Source organism: Trachinotus anak, unplaced genomic scaffold, assembly GCF_046630095.1.
Source record: "Trachinotus anak isolate AG129_WGS33_773 ecotype Australia unplaced genomic scaffold, CSIRO_AGI_Tana_v1 ptg000007l, whole genome shotgun sequence".
NCBI classification, from domain to species: Eukaryota; Metazoa; Chordata; class Actinopteri; order Carangiformes; family Carangidae; genus Trachinotus; species Trachinotus anak.
Window position 1 is genome coordinate 24,670,883 of NW_027273858.1, and position 16,252 is coordinate 24,687,134.

The following is a 16,252-nucleotide window of genomic DNA, read 5'->3' on the forward strand; positions in this document are numbered from 1 at the left end:
TGTCTTTGGAGTCTGTGTGTTGACAGAAGAAACCAACTGCAAATGCTGGTATTTTATTTTTCATGTTATTTTCTGGTGATGATGACCCGTAGAAACAAGCTCAAATCTTACAGTTAACAACCAGCAAACCTCGACAGGGTGAAGTCGGAATTCTTGAAATTTCTTCCAGATTAAACTGTTGTCACTTGTGTTTTCCTGTGCAGGCTCTTTACTGTCCGTCACATTAATGCTGCACTCATGTCATGTCACACTGCTGGCTTCCTACCAGCTAAGTTGCTTAAATTAGCGTCTCTTACTGTGGTACTGTGGTTGATGTTTGTTAGTGTGTGATGCCAGATACAATGAAATGTTTAACTCCCCTTTAATGAGCTGAATTGGAATGAAGATTTATTTTTGATAGAACTGATACTAATGGTGGCTCACAGTCACCAACTGTTGTGGCTCAGTGGGAGCTGCAGCTCAGACATTCAACCAGGAGGCGGAAGTGAATGGTTGAACTTAATTACACCTTGAATAATATCATGTAAACACAGCAACAATCCCACAACTTCTTCTGTCAGTGAGGGAGCCTTTCAGACACTGAACCACTGTGAGTTTTAAAACAGCTGTTAGAGATGATGCTCTGAGATCAGTGTCAGCACAGAGAGATAATAATGATAAACTATATTTATACAGCACTATTCTTACCAAGGTTACAGTGTTCTACAAAAAGAAGAGGTGGCAAGTTCACTCACTCATTCAGTGACACACGCTCGCTCACTCACTCACGCTCACTTGTTTATTTACTCACTCCCTCATGAACGCACATTCACTCTTGCTACTCACTCACTCACTCAGTCCTCCCTCTTACCACTTGTAATGGAGCTCCTGTCTCATTCAGCCTGGTTCTTCCTATCACTGATTCTCTGTTGTGTCCTCTGTTGTAAGGGAGGTCATGACCTGATCTCTTAGAGATAGAGACACATGACTGTTTCTGGAAACCAGTGTTCATGGACGATGTGGCTGTTATCAGGTGAGAGACTGGGACACAGGTCCTGGATATTAAGTACAAAATCACTGTCTGATGGTTTTGCTGCAGTGAATTGTCAGCTCTGGTCCTGGAATAAAAATGGCAGTGTAATGACCTATTTCAGCCTCTGTATGGTTCATTCATCGCTCAGACCCAGGATCAGTCAGCATGGGTGACTAATCTTCTTAATGGGACTGTAAATGCTATGAGATAAACCACATCAGAGTGATTTGCTGTTGTTCTGTCATCACCCAGAGGACAAACACCAGTCTACTTGTTCTGCCTCAGACTCACTCTCCTAGAATTCCTGGTATTCCTTAGTGGGAAAGCTCTGACACTGATGTAACCGCTCACAAAACTCCCATTACATCACATCTTAGTTCATGTGGGAGAGACTATTTAGTTAGAACAGATTCTCATGTATGGGCTGATTCATGACCACAGTTATTTTCCAGGTTGGGTTATTTCAGTGCCCTCAGTCTCTGGCACTTCCTGTTCAATATTTATTGATCCACATCATATACAGTCATCTGAAAGAATATATTGGAACTGGTTTTAAAGACTAACCCTTTAGCATGATGATTTTCATATTGTGGTTTTAGACTAGTATGATTATAATTAAACAGGAGCCTGTGAAGAAGCTCATTATTATATGTATTATTGTATGAGGTTTTTCCACAGGTCCGAGTCTGCTTTCTGCTGAGCCAGGCCATGATGGTGTTTCCACTATAATCTCACAGCAGGGGACAGCCGTGCTTTGCCGGGCTCTTATGGTCCTGGTCTGTAGCAGGTACGATCAGGATGAAGATCTCCTCCCCTTGGCTGAGTCCTGGGCAGCTAAACTCGTCTGTCTGTGCCATAAAGTCTGTCTGCCTTCAGCTCTCAGGACTGATGTAGTGTCTTCCTGAACTGGTTTGGAGGTTGTGTTCCTGTTTGTACGGTGGCCCTGAGAGCTCAACACAGTCTGACTTAAGAAAACACATGCAATATAGAAAACATCTTCATCAGCATCTTCAACCTGTGCTGCAAATACACAAATACAACTATGGTGGCCCAGAAAGGTCAACACAATCCAGAAGCCACAACAGAAGTGAGCAGTGGTCCAGCTATACTATTACAATAAATATGAAAATGGAGCATGACAAACGTACATAGATATGAAAATATAAATACATTGACAATCACTGCTCATTTGTGACAAACACATAGCAGCATTAATCAGTTATGTAGTTGTGGAGGCGTGAGGAAGGTGGATTAGTTAGTTTAATGTTTAAGTGATGTAAATTAAATGGTTGCCAGACAACGCCACCCTGGGAGTTTCACCCAGGGACTTTAGTGAACTAACTCAAGAGGAGGCACTCAGGTCCGCTAACAAAGCCAGGCAGAGACGGCAGTTCAAAGGTACAAAATATTATTATTTTATTAATCACAATCAATTTGTTTAAAACTCTGGTTTAAATGAAATCATTCACTGGGGAAGTTAAAAGGGGGGCCAATCAGGGCTGAGGCCTACTAGTGACGGATGGGTCAACAAAAAGGGGATACCAGGAACACCACACGTGCAACAAAATAAGAATAAAGTGAAAACTCAAACCAGTGGAGACAGCACAAAAGAGGGGCACCACCACCGGACACCAATCCACCACCGTAGGCTCAGCACCTGAAGGGGGGGGGGGCAGAGAGAGACAGTTTAGGAACAGAGGAAAACAAAAAAAAAAAAAAAGCAAAAAAGAAAATAAATGGATAAAGAACTTAAATGTACAAAATCTATAATTAAGCACAATAGCAAACCAATTTGCTTACTCAAAATATACAATATCACAAGAAAAATTAATAAAGAACATACAACCACCAACATTTAAACACACAAGATGACAGAAAACAAAATTAAAGTACACACACACACACACACACACACACACACACACACACACACACACACACACACACACACACACACACACACTTTAAGAAGTGGCTGGATGAACAAAAAAGCGACAGCCAAGCCACAGGTTCGCCCCGGCAGCAACGGGCAGCACCACAGACACCCAGCCAACCAGACAGTCAAAGCCAGGCAAGGCCAGCAGGGGCCGAGTCGGCCGTGGCGACAGTGGGAGCTCAGGCAAACAGCGAAGTAGTAATAGGCAGCACTCAGTCTGCAGCAAGCGGTGTCTGACCGCCAGGAAGCTCCAGCGAGACAAAGCAGCAGTGGTTCAGCGGTAGATTAGCCGGCGCTGAGCCGCTACATGGACATCCTTACCCGGTCAGGCAGTCCCGGCCCACACGGCACGGAGCGGAGGGTCGGCGCTATACACGAGCGACCTGTAAACACACACAGGTCGCGACAGGTGCAACACCACGGGGGAAGACCCTGAGACAGAAGGCTCACCTACCGGCAGCGAGCAGCGAGGGACCTACAGGGCGCTAAGAAGCGGTGAGCAGCATGCAGCCAGCAGCAACAGCCAGCGAGCCTCTATAACCAAAATAACTCAAATTAGCACTGGATGGGACAACGTGGAGAGAAGTGCAGCCGCGGCCTACAGCTCACCTGCTACCAGAGGGGCGGACGCCAGGAAATGACGGAGCCTAGCACACGACAGACAGGTGTTCTATGCCCGCCTTTTATGCGCCATTCACCCACCGCAATTGGCTGGGGCCGCCTCCTAAATGACGTCACTGGGCCAATGACTGTGTCCTGCTACATAGTGATCACACGTCACTTACTTCTCAAACTGCTTCAGAAACTTTTACAGTATAATAGAGTAATGAACCAGAAATGTCCTGATAGCTGAGTGGTTAGGATTCATGCTGTTCTCTGGACTCTGTGCTGCATGTCATTCCTGTTCCCTCGGTGCATTTTCTGTCCCCACACTGTCCTGTCAAGCAAAGACATAAAATGCAAAGGCCGAGTCCAAATGAGACGGTCTGGAGGATTTTCGCTTTGCACCACCAGCTGTTCCCATCGCAAAGCACGGCTCCTGTTGCCTAGCAACCTTGACAACAACTAACCTTTTTTCACAGCAACTTGAGGTTTTAAGGTCCTTGGTTTTAACAGTTGTACTGTTACTGTTGAAGTGACATACTGACATTTAACAGTGTGATCCTCAGGCTCTCTGTCTGTGGTTGACATATTATTTTTATTACTAACACGCAATGAATCTTGGGATATGTTGGGCAATGAAGGATCCACCTGTTGGATTATTCATTGTCCAGGTAAAGAAGGACACATCTGAAGGAACTGAGACAGTCTAGTCTCACTACTGTGATGTTATCAGTCTTCACGTGCAGCCTCTGAAGGATGAGACCCTGAACTGAGACACAGCTGTTATCAGTCACCTGAAGCTGTGTTTTCTGCCCTGGTTTGGTCTCCTCCAGCTCCTGAGAAAAATATCAGCTGGGCTCTGCCTATATCTGTCTGCTGTTTGGTGCTGAGCAGGGAGTGGACAGTGGTTTGGAAACAGCTCCTTAATGAGAGTGGTGAGGATGACCAGAGAACAGCTGTGGACAATGAGCTGCAGAGTCAGATGACAATTACCTTTACAGGTGACACCTTTCAAATTATATATTTAGTTTATTAGGAGCATTAGCTACAACTAATACAAATGGCCTATAATAAATCCTTCTCCATGAATGTTGTAATGATCAGTTTTTTTTAATGTTTTTTTCATAGTTGGGGACTTGAGTCACATGACTTGACTTAAGTCATAAAGTCAAGGACTTGAGACTTGTTGACCATCACTGAGGAAAGACTGGACTTGACTTTGACCTGGTTTCATGACTTGAGGCAGACAACTCGGTGGACTTGACTTTTTTCTAGATATTTTTTTGATCAGTTATATTTTGTTGTTGAAACATGATTGGCTGATCTCTAGTGTGACGCCCACTAACCAGCTCTCATGGGGGAGGGGTCACGTCCATAAATACTAACATGTGTACCACAGAAGGACAGAGAACAGAGCACAGAGCAGGTTCCACATACAGATGGGCAGTAAGAACCAGAATGACACCTCCACCAAGTCCAAACAATCCTACATATTAAAGACAGTGAGAACAAACTCCTGGCTGCACCCCTTTAACCAGATCTGCACCAACAGGAAACCAGTTCTTCTCCAGCCCCTCCCCCATCCTCCAACAAGTCTGGTTCAGACCAGTTCAGGACTTTTAAAAAATAAACGCCACAGGTGAAAACATAACGACAACAACAATAATAATAACAACAGTGTCAGGCGGAGGCTGCTGTCACTGATCTGAACTCAGATTTATCAGGTGTAAACAGCTGCAACAGTTTTCTCTGATGTTTCATGTCTTTACCTGGTGTAATGTGGAGACTGGAGGAGATCATCAGGAGTTTTTATAACTTCACTTGAGGCGTGATCTGAATAATGACTCGATTTGCACAATAACTTGGAGCTTGCTTGAGACTTAAAGTTAAAACTTGTGACGTGCACATGTGTGACTTAACACCCACCTCTGGTTTTAGCTAGGTATTCCTTATAAACTGACAACTGAGTGTGTAAAAAACATTGATTAGTGCAGATTAAATGTAGATAGAAGCAAAATAAAGTTTATTTAAAATAGATTATTTTCTAATTCACCATAATTTAGCAGTTGAAATTAAATTTGTAGTTAAAATATAAAAAGCAGATGACAGAGAGAGACAGAGACGTTATTCTGCTGATGGTGAGTAGCTTCACTCATTGGCTGTAACTCACAGAGTCTGACACGTTTTTATTCAACCAACCGAGTCCTCTCTCAGCCACAGGAATCATGACTGTTGTCTCTTGGAGGCATCATGATTTCATTTAACATGGAGGAGACTCAGCAACCCTCACCCTGCCATCTCAGGTCTCAGCCAGAGGGAGTCGCTGCAGTGTCTGCTGCAGCTGGAGCTGGACTCTGGTCCAGCCCAGCTCTTAATGCTGGGGCCAACATCCAGTCACTGACAGAATGTTTCTGACTGGATGTGAGATCACTCCCACAAACAAAACTAACTACACATAAGGTTACAATTAAGAAATAAATACATGTTCTAGCATCACTGCTTTATGTCAGATGATGATGATGAGCTTTATTGTCACTGTAACAGTACAAGTACAATTACAGCGAAATTTCAACAATCACCCTGTCTACACATAGGGCATACAACATATAATAAGACAGACATAACAGGATGACTGCGCAGCAAAAAAAGGGGGTGGGGGGGGGGGTGGGGGGGGGGGTGGGGGGTGGGGTGGGGACAAGTGGAGAGAAGAGGAGAAAAGTGTGGATTTTTCCAAAATGACTATTTCCTTCCTTCACCATGTTTCAGACGTGTTGATGAAGGCAGCCTCTGTGCTGATAACCCAGGATGACCCAGGATGACTGAATGAACAAACTCTCTGCCCTGATTTTCAAACATTGCATCATCTGTGATTACACATCGTGGTTGCAGCCATGTCTTCCCCCACAAGTTTGGCAAATAGCTACTTGCCTCCACCCTCTTACCCAAGCTGCCTCTGGCCTCTGTTTACCATCGCCCCTGATGGGTCCAAATCCAGCAGGGTCTTTCCATCCTGCCTCTGTGGGGGAAAGTCTTCTGTTAAATGTGTGAAACTTTCTCATGCAACCAAACTGAGCTCACATCACATCACTGCTGTAAAAGTCAGCATGGTGCTGGAATGAGACTCATGTGGAATCATTTAAACATCCATATCTTAACTTTTCCAGTGTTTAATTTGAAGTGTTTATATCGATCAAAAAATATATTTGTGTTTTTAAGAACCAAAAACCATCTCAGTGTAGTTTTACGTCTCCTCTCTCAGGCTTCTCTCTGGAGCTCTAGTAACAACAGGTATTTTCTGAGTGACCGATTTAAAATACAGCAAATTTCAAGTAAACACTCAGAGAAACCAAATCATGCAAGGTTGGATGATGGGTCCAAGTGGGCGGGGCTTGGAGCGTGACTGAGGGCGGTGACTGCTTTGTTGTGACATCACAAAGTTCCCGAAGTCCTGACGGCTCTATTTTAAGGCTCAGTTTCTGAATACAGGCTGTATGCATTTCTCTGTGGACCGAGGCTTTGATACTTTCACAGTATTGCTATAGAACCTAGACTTGCTTTATAATCAAAAACACATGGACATCTACCTTTAGATTGTATGGACCTTTAATATTTTAGACGCTCAGTGGCATGTGGTAGTGGAAAAGCAGAAATTTGCCAAAGAGCAGTTGACATTTTGGTCGCAGGGGAAAGCTAAAAGGAGGTAGAGCTGGTTGTCCTCTAATCTGAAGCTCATTGGTTCAATTCCTGACTCCGCTCTGCTTGTTGAAGTGTCCTTGAGTAAATACTAAACCCCAGATGTATGGATGTGAATGTGGCATGTATCATAAAGAGCTCTGACCTGTAGAGTCTATAGTGCAGTCTATTAACATTTGTATGCACAGAACTCATGCATGCATCATTTCTGTTCTTTATATAAGGACAAAAGGAATGTCAGCGCCTCACTGTACTTTATGACAGAGGTGAAATCTATGATGAAACCAGTGTATGATGTGGGTATGTGCTCATCTTGTCATTGTTTGACCAGTATAAGTGATCTCACCTTAAGCAATATGTTCACTCATGTGTCACCTGTACATTGGAGGAGTTTCTGTAATCATGTTTCGTCTCTACCGTTCGGCTGAATCTAATAATCTAAATAAACAGAATAATATCTAAGAAGAGAACTTAAACTAACAATGGCTGGTGTAATCTGTAAGATCAACAGTGTAAGTTAGTGCATGAGTGAACAAGTGTATTGTGTGTCATGTTGTATGGTGCAGCAACAGAAACACCACAAACCAAACACCAACCAAAAACCAAATGGATATCTCAGGGAGGAGAGGAGAGGGGAGACCTGAGCTCCAGCACAGTTTTAAGAGCATTGGCACACAGGGCCCAGGTGTACAAAAGACACAGACATGAGGGGACACTTGTCCACCTCTGGTTTCATCAACATCTGATCAGTGAGGAGAAAGGAGAGAAGGTTCAGACCTCAGTGGGTCACTGGACCTGGAAGATTTAAAGTGAAACTGTGCCACAGGTATGAAAACGATCATTTCAAATCAACAGAGACATAGCAGAAGAGCTGAGATTAAAATGATGACAGGGTTTTGACTCTAAGCTGATTTTAACGTCATTGTGAAAAAAATAAAATTGATTGTTAGAGCCCAACCTTGAGGCTGACGAGTGTCTTTTTTGGGGCTGAGGTGGTCTGCCTGCCAAGTTTGGTGGAGGTTCACACAGGTTCTAGCTGTAAAACAATGATCAATTAGAAATTCATCAAGAACTGAAACATTTGATGTTCTGTGGATATAAAAAGTGTACGCACCCCTGTTAAAATGATAGGTTTTTCTGATGTAAAAAAATTTGACCATGATAAATAATTTCAAAACTTTTCCCTCCTTTAATGTGACCAATTACCTGCACAATTCAACCGAAAAACAAACAAATCAGTCAGAGGGAAAAACATAAAAAATAGAAAACCTACAATAAGCTGGTTGCATAAGTGTGCACACATTAAACTAACACTTTGAAGCACCTTTTGATTTAATTACAGCATTCAGTCTTTTTGCGTACAGACCTGCCTTCAATTAAAATTACTCTGATAAACCCAAAATAAAGTTCAGCTGTCCTAATAGGATTTTTCTGACATTTACTCAGTTGCATCCTCCAGCAAAAGCCATGGTTTGCAGAGAGCTTACAAAGCATCAAAGGGATCTCATTGTTGAAAGGTATCAGTCAGGAGAAGGGTACAAAAACATTTCAAAGGCATTAAATGTACCATGGAGCACAGTGAAGGCAGTCATCAAGAAGTGGAGAAAATATGGGACAACAGTGACATTACCAAGAACTCGATGTCCCTCCAAAATTGATGAAAAGACAAGACGAAAACTTTTCAGGGAGGCTGCCTAGAGGCCTACAGCAACACTAAAGGAGCTGCAGGAATTTCTGGCAAGTACTGGTTGTGTACTACATGTGACAACAGTCTCCCGTATTCTCCATATGTCTGGACTGTGGGGTAGGGTCTCAAGACGGAAGCCTTTTTTTACAAAGAAAAACATCCAGGCATGGCTAAATTTTGCAAAAAAAATACATCAACTCTCCCAAAAGCATGTGGGAAAATGTGTTATGGTCTGATGAAACCAAGGTTGAGCTTTTTGGCCACAATTCCAAAGGTATGTTGTGCGCAAAAACAACACTGCGCATCACCAAAAGAAGACCATACCCACAGTGAAGCATAGTGGTGGCAGCATCATGTTTTGGGGTTGTTTTTCTTCAGCTGGAACAGGGGCTTTAGTCAAGGTGGCGGGAATTATGAACAGTTCTAAATACCAGTCAATTTGGCTCAAAACCTTCAGGTGTCTGCTAGAAAGCTGAAGATGAAGAGGAATTTCATCTTTCAGCACGACAATGACCCCAAGCATACATCAAAATCTACAAAAGAATGGCTTCACCAGAAGAAAATTCAAGTTTTGGAATGGTCCAGTCAGAGCCCAGACCTAAATCCAATTGAAAATCTGTGGGTGACCTGAATAGGGCTGTGCACAAGAGATGCCCTCGCAATCTGACAGATTTGGAGCGGTTTTGCAAGGAAGAGTGGGCAAATATTGACAAGTCTAGATGTGGCAGGCTGATAGACTCCTACCCAAAAACTGAATGCTAAAATTAAATCAAAAGGTGCTTCAGCAAAGTATTAGTTTAAGGGTGTGCACACTTATGCAACCAGCTTATTGTACGTTTTTTACTTTTTATGTTTTCCCCCTGACTGATTTGTTTGTTTTTCTATTGAATTGTGCAGGTTATTGGTCACATTAAAGGTGGGAAAAGTTTTGAAATTATTTATTGTGGTCTAATTTTTTTCCATCAGAAAAACCTATCATTTTAACAGGGGTGTGTACACTTTTTATATCCACTGTATATACATAAGAACAAGTCAAACTTTCATACTTTTTTTTTTTGACAATCTGAATGTCCTGTCCATTGGTGATGGACACTCTTTAGAGGTTATTCTATATGTAGCTGACAATGTTCAAAGAGGCCTGTTCCAGACTGTATACACCTGAATTTTACTATGTTTACTGAGGAAATTTCCCTCCTCCCGAGGTTTGTGCTGATTCATCAGAGGAAGGTCTTCTTCCACAACATTTCTTTACAACATAGAAAAGGATCCACTGGATTCAATGTGAGTCTGTTAAATGTAGACACAAATATAGTTTTTAAAATGGACATGAGATTAGAAAATGTGCTCCTGACTGTTACTCATGCAGACAAGACAGTGTTTATTAAAGATATCTAAATGGTTTGTTATATTCACTGATTACTTGATGTTATCACCTCAGTCTGAAACACTTTTACTTGCCTGGTACACAGCTGATGACAGAGCTTGTCAGATCCTCCAAACAGTAAGGTTGTGTAACTGAAAGCATCTATAGAGCTGAGGGACATTGTGGTGCCGGTAATTATTCTCTATGGGTGCATCACTATGAGCACCACCTTCCACATTACACATAAGACCACTGATGAGTGCAGTTAAATATTAAATCCATTATTACTATAAAAGTAATGATTAGTAGCCTACAGCCTGTAGTAATAAACATTAATAATTTCCATGTAATAATCCAAATGTTGTTCTAAAAATCATTTGTACTGTTGTTTGGTGTAATTTCATTGGTTTCTGTCGCCTCTGATTCTGAGGCAGTTTTCACTCTGTCCTGTCTCAGTTTCAGTGTCTGAGTCTGAGGACCAGGATCCCGCATGTGCACATAAGGAGTTCAAACCAAAAATGTGAAAGTTGGAGTTCAGACATACATCTGGACTTACATCACCTCACCTGACAGATCGCTACGTGCATGGACTTTCTCCAGAACAGATGTGTCTGCTGATGTTCACTTTCCCTCCCTGGAACATGTTGTTTACTGCAGGAGACAGGAGCTGTCTGAACTTTAACCATACTGTCTATAACACACACACACACACACACACACACGCACACACACACACACAGACATCCGTATTTCTGTAGTTGTGAGGACACTCATTGACGTAATGCCTAACCAGGTTCTAGACACAACCCTAACCCAGACTCCTCTGAAAATGGCAGCAGTAATAAATTCTGAGTCTGACTCTTATTTATGTCAGGGTCTACCTCTAAATAACTTCATATGGAATCTGTGCTTCCTGTTTTATTCTGTAATCTCTTCTCTTTTGGTCTCTTTTACCACCTGTCCTTGTCTAATTTCCTGCTTTTGTGATTAGCTTTGTCCAAATTCAGGGACCGTATCCTTTGGAGGATGTGGTCCCACGCTACAAAGGGCCACATCTTCATAGACTGTGAAGACCAAACTGAAATGAGACGGTCTAGCCTATGGAGGATTTTCGCTTTGCATGGCTCGTGTTGCCTAGCAACCTTGACAACAACAAAACTTTTTTTTCACAAAAACTTGACTGTTCTGTAAACGATCGTCACTGCCACAAAATTTAGCGTTTGACCATCAGCATCTAAAACAAATACTTCTTCAGCCACACCTCCAGCTTCCGCTCGCCCCCTCCAACCCCCCACAAAAGACAATCAACACAACCATTAGCCCATGCTAGCATTGCTGTGATATGCTCCACAGCAGTGCTGACAGTTAGCCAGCTAGTGATAGCAACATTTGCTGAACAAATTCACAATATTGTTAACAGCAAGTCAGCTAATGTTATCATGCTACTGTATCCCTAACTAATGAAAATGGACATGTGACATTATGCAGCATCAAGGTACTGACACATTGAGGAGAGGAAAACCAGTTCTGAGTCCATCTGGAGCCTTTAGCAGCTCGTAGAGTTCTCCATCTCAGTAAAGACAGACCAGTACTGGCTCCACGGTTGGACTGGGAAAGAAATTCAATCTTAGATCGATCCACGTTCACACAAATGACACTGAGGGAGCTGGTAAAGACAAAAACAGTCCATCAGCTTAACAGGATCTAACAGCAGTCTGACTTGGAAAGCCTGAATCCAGCCTTGGATTTATTCGTGGTCGCACAAACTCTCTGGATGTTTTGATGGTCCACTGGCTGACCAGGATTTGAGCCAGGTGTCCCCATGGCCCGTCCTCTGGTCTCACCTCTCTTCGTTGGAGTCTTTTTAGATGAAGAAGTGGTTTCTTCAGCACAGGTAATTCTGGAAGGACACTTTCACCTGAGTGCTGCATACTGCACTGTGTCAGCTCGTGTGGGGGCAATGCCTGTATGTTCAAACATGGGGAGGACCAACGGTTTAACAGGAGGGACTCAAACACATGAACATCCCACTTTCTCAGACCGGTTACCAAAACAGAGAACAGAGAAACACACAGAGGAGGTGTGACTTTGTTCTACTCAGGACGCCATGACCCCACTATAACTTTAGATAGAAAATAGTTGTTCACTGACATATTATTGTTTAAAGTCTCATTTACAGAACCTTTAAGGTGCTTGGTTTTAACAGTTGAGCTGTTGAACTGAGAATACTGACAATTAAAAATGTCATCCTCAGACTTTCATCCCTTGATGCTGTGTTTCAGGAAATCTGAAACTTTGGTCTCCTCCATCTCCTGAGAAAAATATCAGCTGGTCTCTACCTGTATTTTAAAGTTGCAGTAATTAAACCTCTACTTAAAAAGCCTACTCTTGATCCTGATGTTTTAGCCAATTAGAGACCTATATCCAACCTCCCCTTTATTTCCAAAATCCTTGAGAAGGTCGTTGCAAACCAGTTATGTGATTATTTGCACAGGAATGGTTTGTTTGAAAATTTTCAGTCAGGTTTTAGAGTCCATCATAGCACAGAAACAGCTCTGGTTAAGGTTACCAATGATCTCCTCATAGCCTCAGACAATGGACTTGTCTCTATACTTGTCCTACTAGATCTTAGTGCTACATTTGACACCATCGATCATAAGATTTTATTACAGAGACTAGAACATATGGTCGGCATTAAAGGAACCGCACCAAGCTGGTTTCAGTCATATTTGTCAGATAGACTTCAGTTTGTTCATGTTAATAATGACTCTTCTATCATCACTACAGTCCGTCATGGAGTTCCACAAGGTTCTGTGCTAGGACCAATACTTTTCACTCTATATATGCTTTCTCGAGGAAACATTATCAGGAGGCACCAGATACATTTCCATTGTTACGCAGATGACACCCAGCTGTACTTATCCATGAAGCCAGGTGAGACTAACCAGGTAGCCAAGCTTCAGGTGTGTCTTAAGGACATAAAAACCTGGATGACCAGTAACTTCTTACTCTTAAATTCAGACAAAACTGAAGTTATTGTAATTGGCCCAAAACACCTCAGAGATACACTATGTGATAATATACTGAGTCTGGATGACATTACCTTGGCCTCCAGTGCTACAGTCAGAAACCTTGGTGTCATTTTTGACCAGGACTTGTCCTTTACTTCACATATAAAGCAAGTCTCGAGGACAGCCTTCTTCCACCTGCGCAATATTGCTAAAATCAGACCCATTCTGTGTCTAAAGGAAGCTGAAAAGCTAGCTCATGCATTTGTTACCTCAAGACTGGACTACTGTAACTCTTTATTGTCAGGATGTCCCAAAAATTCAGTAAAAAGCCTCCAATTGATCCAAAATGCGGCAGCACGAGTACTGACAGGAACTAGGAAACGAGATCACATCTCTCCTGTGTTAGCTTCTCTGCATTGGCTCCCTGTAAACTCCAGGATAGAATTTAAAATCCTCCTCCTCACCTACAAAGCTATTAATGGTCAGGCACCCTCGTACCTTAAAGAGCTTATAGTTCCCTATTTTCCCAATAGGACACTTCGCTCTCTAAATGCAGGTCTACTTGTGGTTCCCAGAGTTTATAAGAGTAGAACGGGGGGCAGAGCCTTCAGCTATCAGGCTCCTCTCCTGTGGAACCAGCTCCCAGTGTGGGTTCGGGAGGCAGACACCCTCTCTACCTTTAAGATCAGGCTTAAAACTGTCCTGTTTAGTAAAGCTTATAGTTAGGGCTGGCTCGGGTATGTCCTGACCCATCCCTTAGTTATGCTGCTATAGAGCTAGACTGCTGGGGGAGTCCCATGATTCACTGGGCGCTCTCTCTCTCTCTCTCTCTCTCTCTCTCTCTCTCTCTCTCGATTACTTTATGCCATTAACTTTGTATTTTTTTTCTCTCCCATAGTTTGTGCTTCTCCTCTCTCTCCCTTTCTCTCTCTGTCCTCATTCTGCAGGTATCTCTGCCTCTGAAGCAGGAGGATCCAGATCCACCACTACTCATCTTTACTATTAACCACTGTTATCTGTCATTATTATTGATAACACCATTACCTACACAGCTGTTCCTGGTCTCTCTCTCTCTCTCTGTTTTCTCCTCTCTCCTCCCCCCACCCCCCCTTTTTTATCTCCTAAACCCAACCGGTCGAGGCAGACCCCCCCACCCTGAGCCCGGTTCTGTTGGAGGTTTCTTCCTGTTAAAAGGGAGTTTTTCCTCCTCCCTGTTGCCAAGCACTTGCTCTTTGTGGGAACTGTTGGGTTTTTCTCTATAGCAAAGTAAGGTCTTGACCTTGCCCTGTAAAGTGCCTTGAGATAATGTATGTTATGATTTGGCGCTATACAAATAAAATTGAATTGAATTGAATTGAATTTACACCTGTATGGAACGACCAGTACCTCTGTAAGTGCTTGTTTTTTTTTTTAAAAAAACAGTGCACAGGACAGTGTGAAGTGTTTTCAATGTGCTGTTTAATATATGCCAAACACTGGGTGCCGCTCTAAATGTCTGCTTCTGTTAGGTGCTTGCTAAACGCTGCTGGAGCAGGAAGGCTTCAGGAGGTCACTTGAGACGGTGTGAAGAGCAACAAAGTCCACATGAATGTGTTTGACTCCTGCGTGTATCAGAGGTGGGTATTCATTTATTTTTAGGCTTAGTTGACTTTTTATCTTGTTTTTTCTAACTGTTAAGTCAATAGCCAGATTGGCTTTCCAGGTGCAAATAGTATTGTTGGCTAAGGGCACCTGGTTGCAAATAGCACCTGCCTTATTTTTTTAATAACATCATTTATTTAAAATTCTCTCACCCTTCCTTCCCTTTTTGCTTTTATATACTAATGGGCTTGGATATATTTGGGATTTTCTCCTAAACAAAGAGTAACTATCATCAAGGACCTGATTTTAGTCCCCTATCCAAAACCTCACTCTAACCTGAGCCTTAAAACCAGGTCTTAACCATCAAACAGTCATTGGAAGTTGTCAGTTCCTTCACACTCTATGTTTTAATGATGGTGTCCTGAAGAGCTGATATGTTAGTGTTGACAGTACAGAAAAAATGACCTTCTCTGTGTTTGCAAGGTCACCATCAGGATTTTAATTAGGCAGCTCGGTTCTGGTCTTCTTGTGCTGCTTCCAGGCTGTTTAACAAAGCCAGCATTCATGCTGTATCAGTTTAATGGTCCAAATGAATTCATATCAAATTATCATCTAATATTCAGAGGAAAATGAGATGTATTAAATAAACCACTTTAGACACCGAGTCATCTGAATGAGCTGGTGTCATTTGTCAGGAGAGATGAGATGTTTCCCTGAGGCTTCAGACTCAGGTTGAATAATATGTCTGAGGACTTCCAGAGTGGCGTCCTGCTGACCACAGCAGGCATGTTAACCTCCACAGTCTTTAAAACCAGTTCCCTAGGTTCTATAGTGAATTCATGTTTTGACTTTTTAAATAAGATTTGCTGTCTTGCCCAGAGTGAGGGCTGTGTTGTGCGTTGCCACAGTGTCTTTTTTTCATACCACCACTGGGAGGACCAAAGAGGTCTTTAGTAAGTCAGACTTGTTTTCAGGAATTTCTGTTTTATAAATGGGATTTAAATAAGTCTGACCTAAGTTAGCATCTTATCTAAATGCAGCGCGTGCTTCTGCGCAGCAATGTTTTCAGCTAAATGCTAATGTCAGAATGCTAACATGCTCAGAATAACAGTAACATGTTGATGTTTACCATGTTCAACATCTCAGTTCAGAAAGTTAGAAACTACAGCTTACTGTCTCAACAGAGGGATTTCATCTTTAATATACCCTTGTCAGCCATCATTTATTCAGCCCATTCAGCTGCCAGGTTTGTGTGGCCCATTGCACAGTGTTTCTCATACATATATAAAACCCACATGAATTAAATAATCATAATACAAAGAGTAATAATTTTTGGAGTTGCAGGTGTTACGGCTGTCTCTATGAT

General features: G+C 42.4%; 1 long non-coding RNA gene across 1 annotated transcript; it reads right to left on the reverse strand.

The window, feature by feature from the left end:
* Positions 1-6,274: 6,274 nt before the first annotated feature.
* On the reverse strand, positions 6,275-13,792 carry LOC139623369 (uncharacterized). Its single transcript, XR_011691489.1, has 3 exons — positions 10,861-13,792; positions 8,203-8,280; positions 6,275-6,567 (listed from the first exon to the last, which is right to left on the reverse strand). It is a non-coding gene; the product is annotated as an uncharacterized lncRNA (long non-coding RNA).
* Between the last annotated feature and the right edge of the window lie 2,460 nt (positions 13,793-16,252).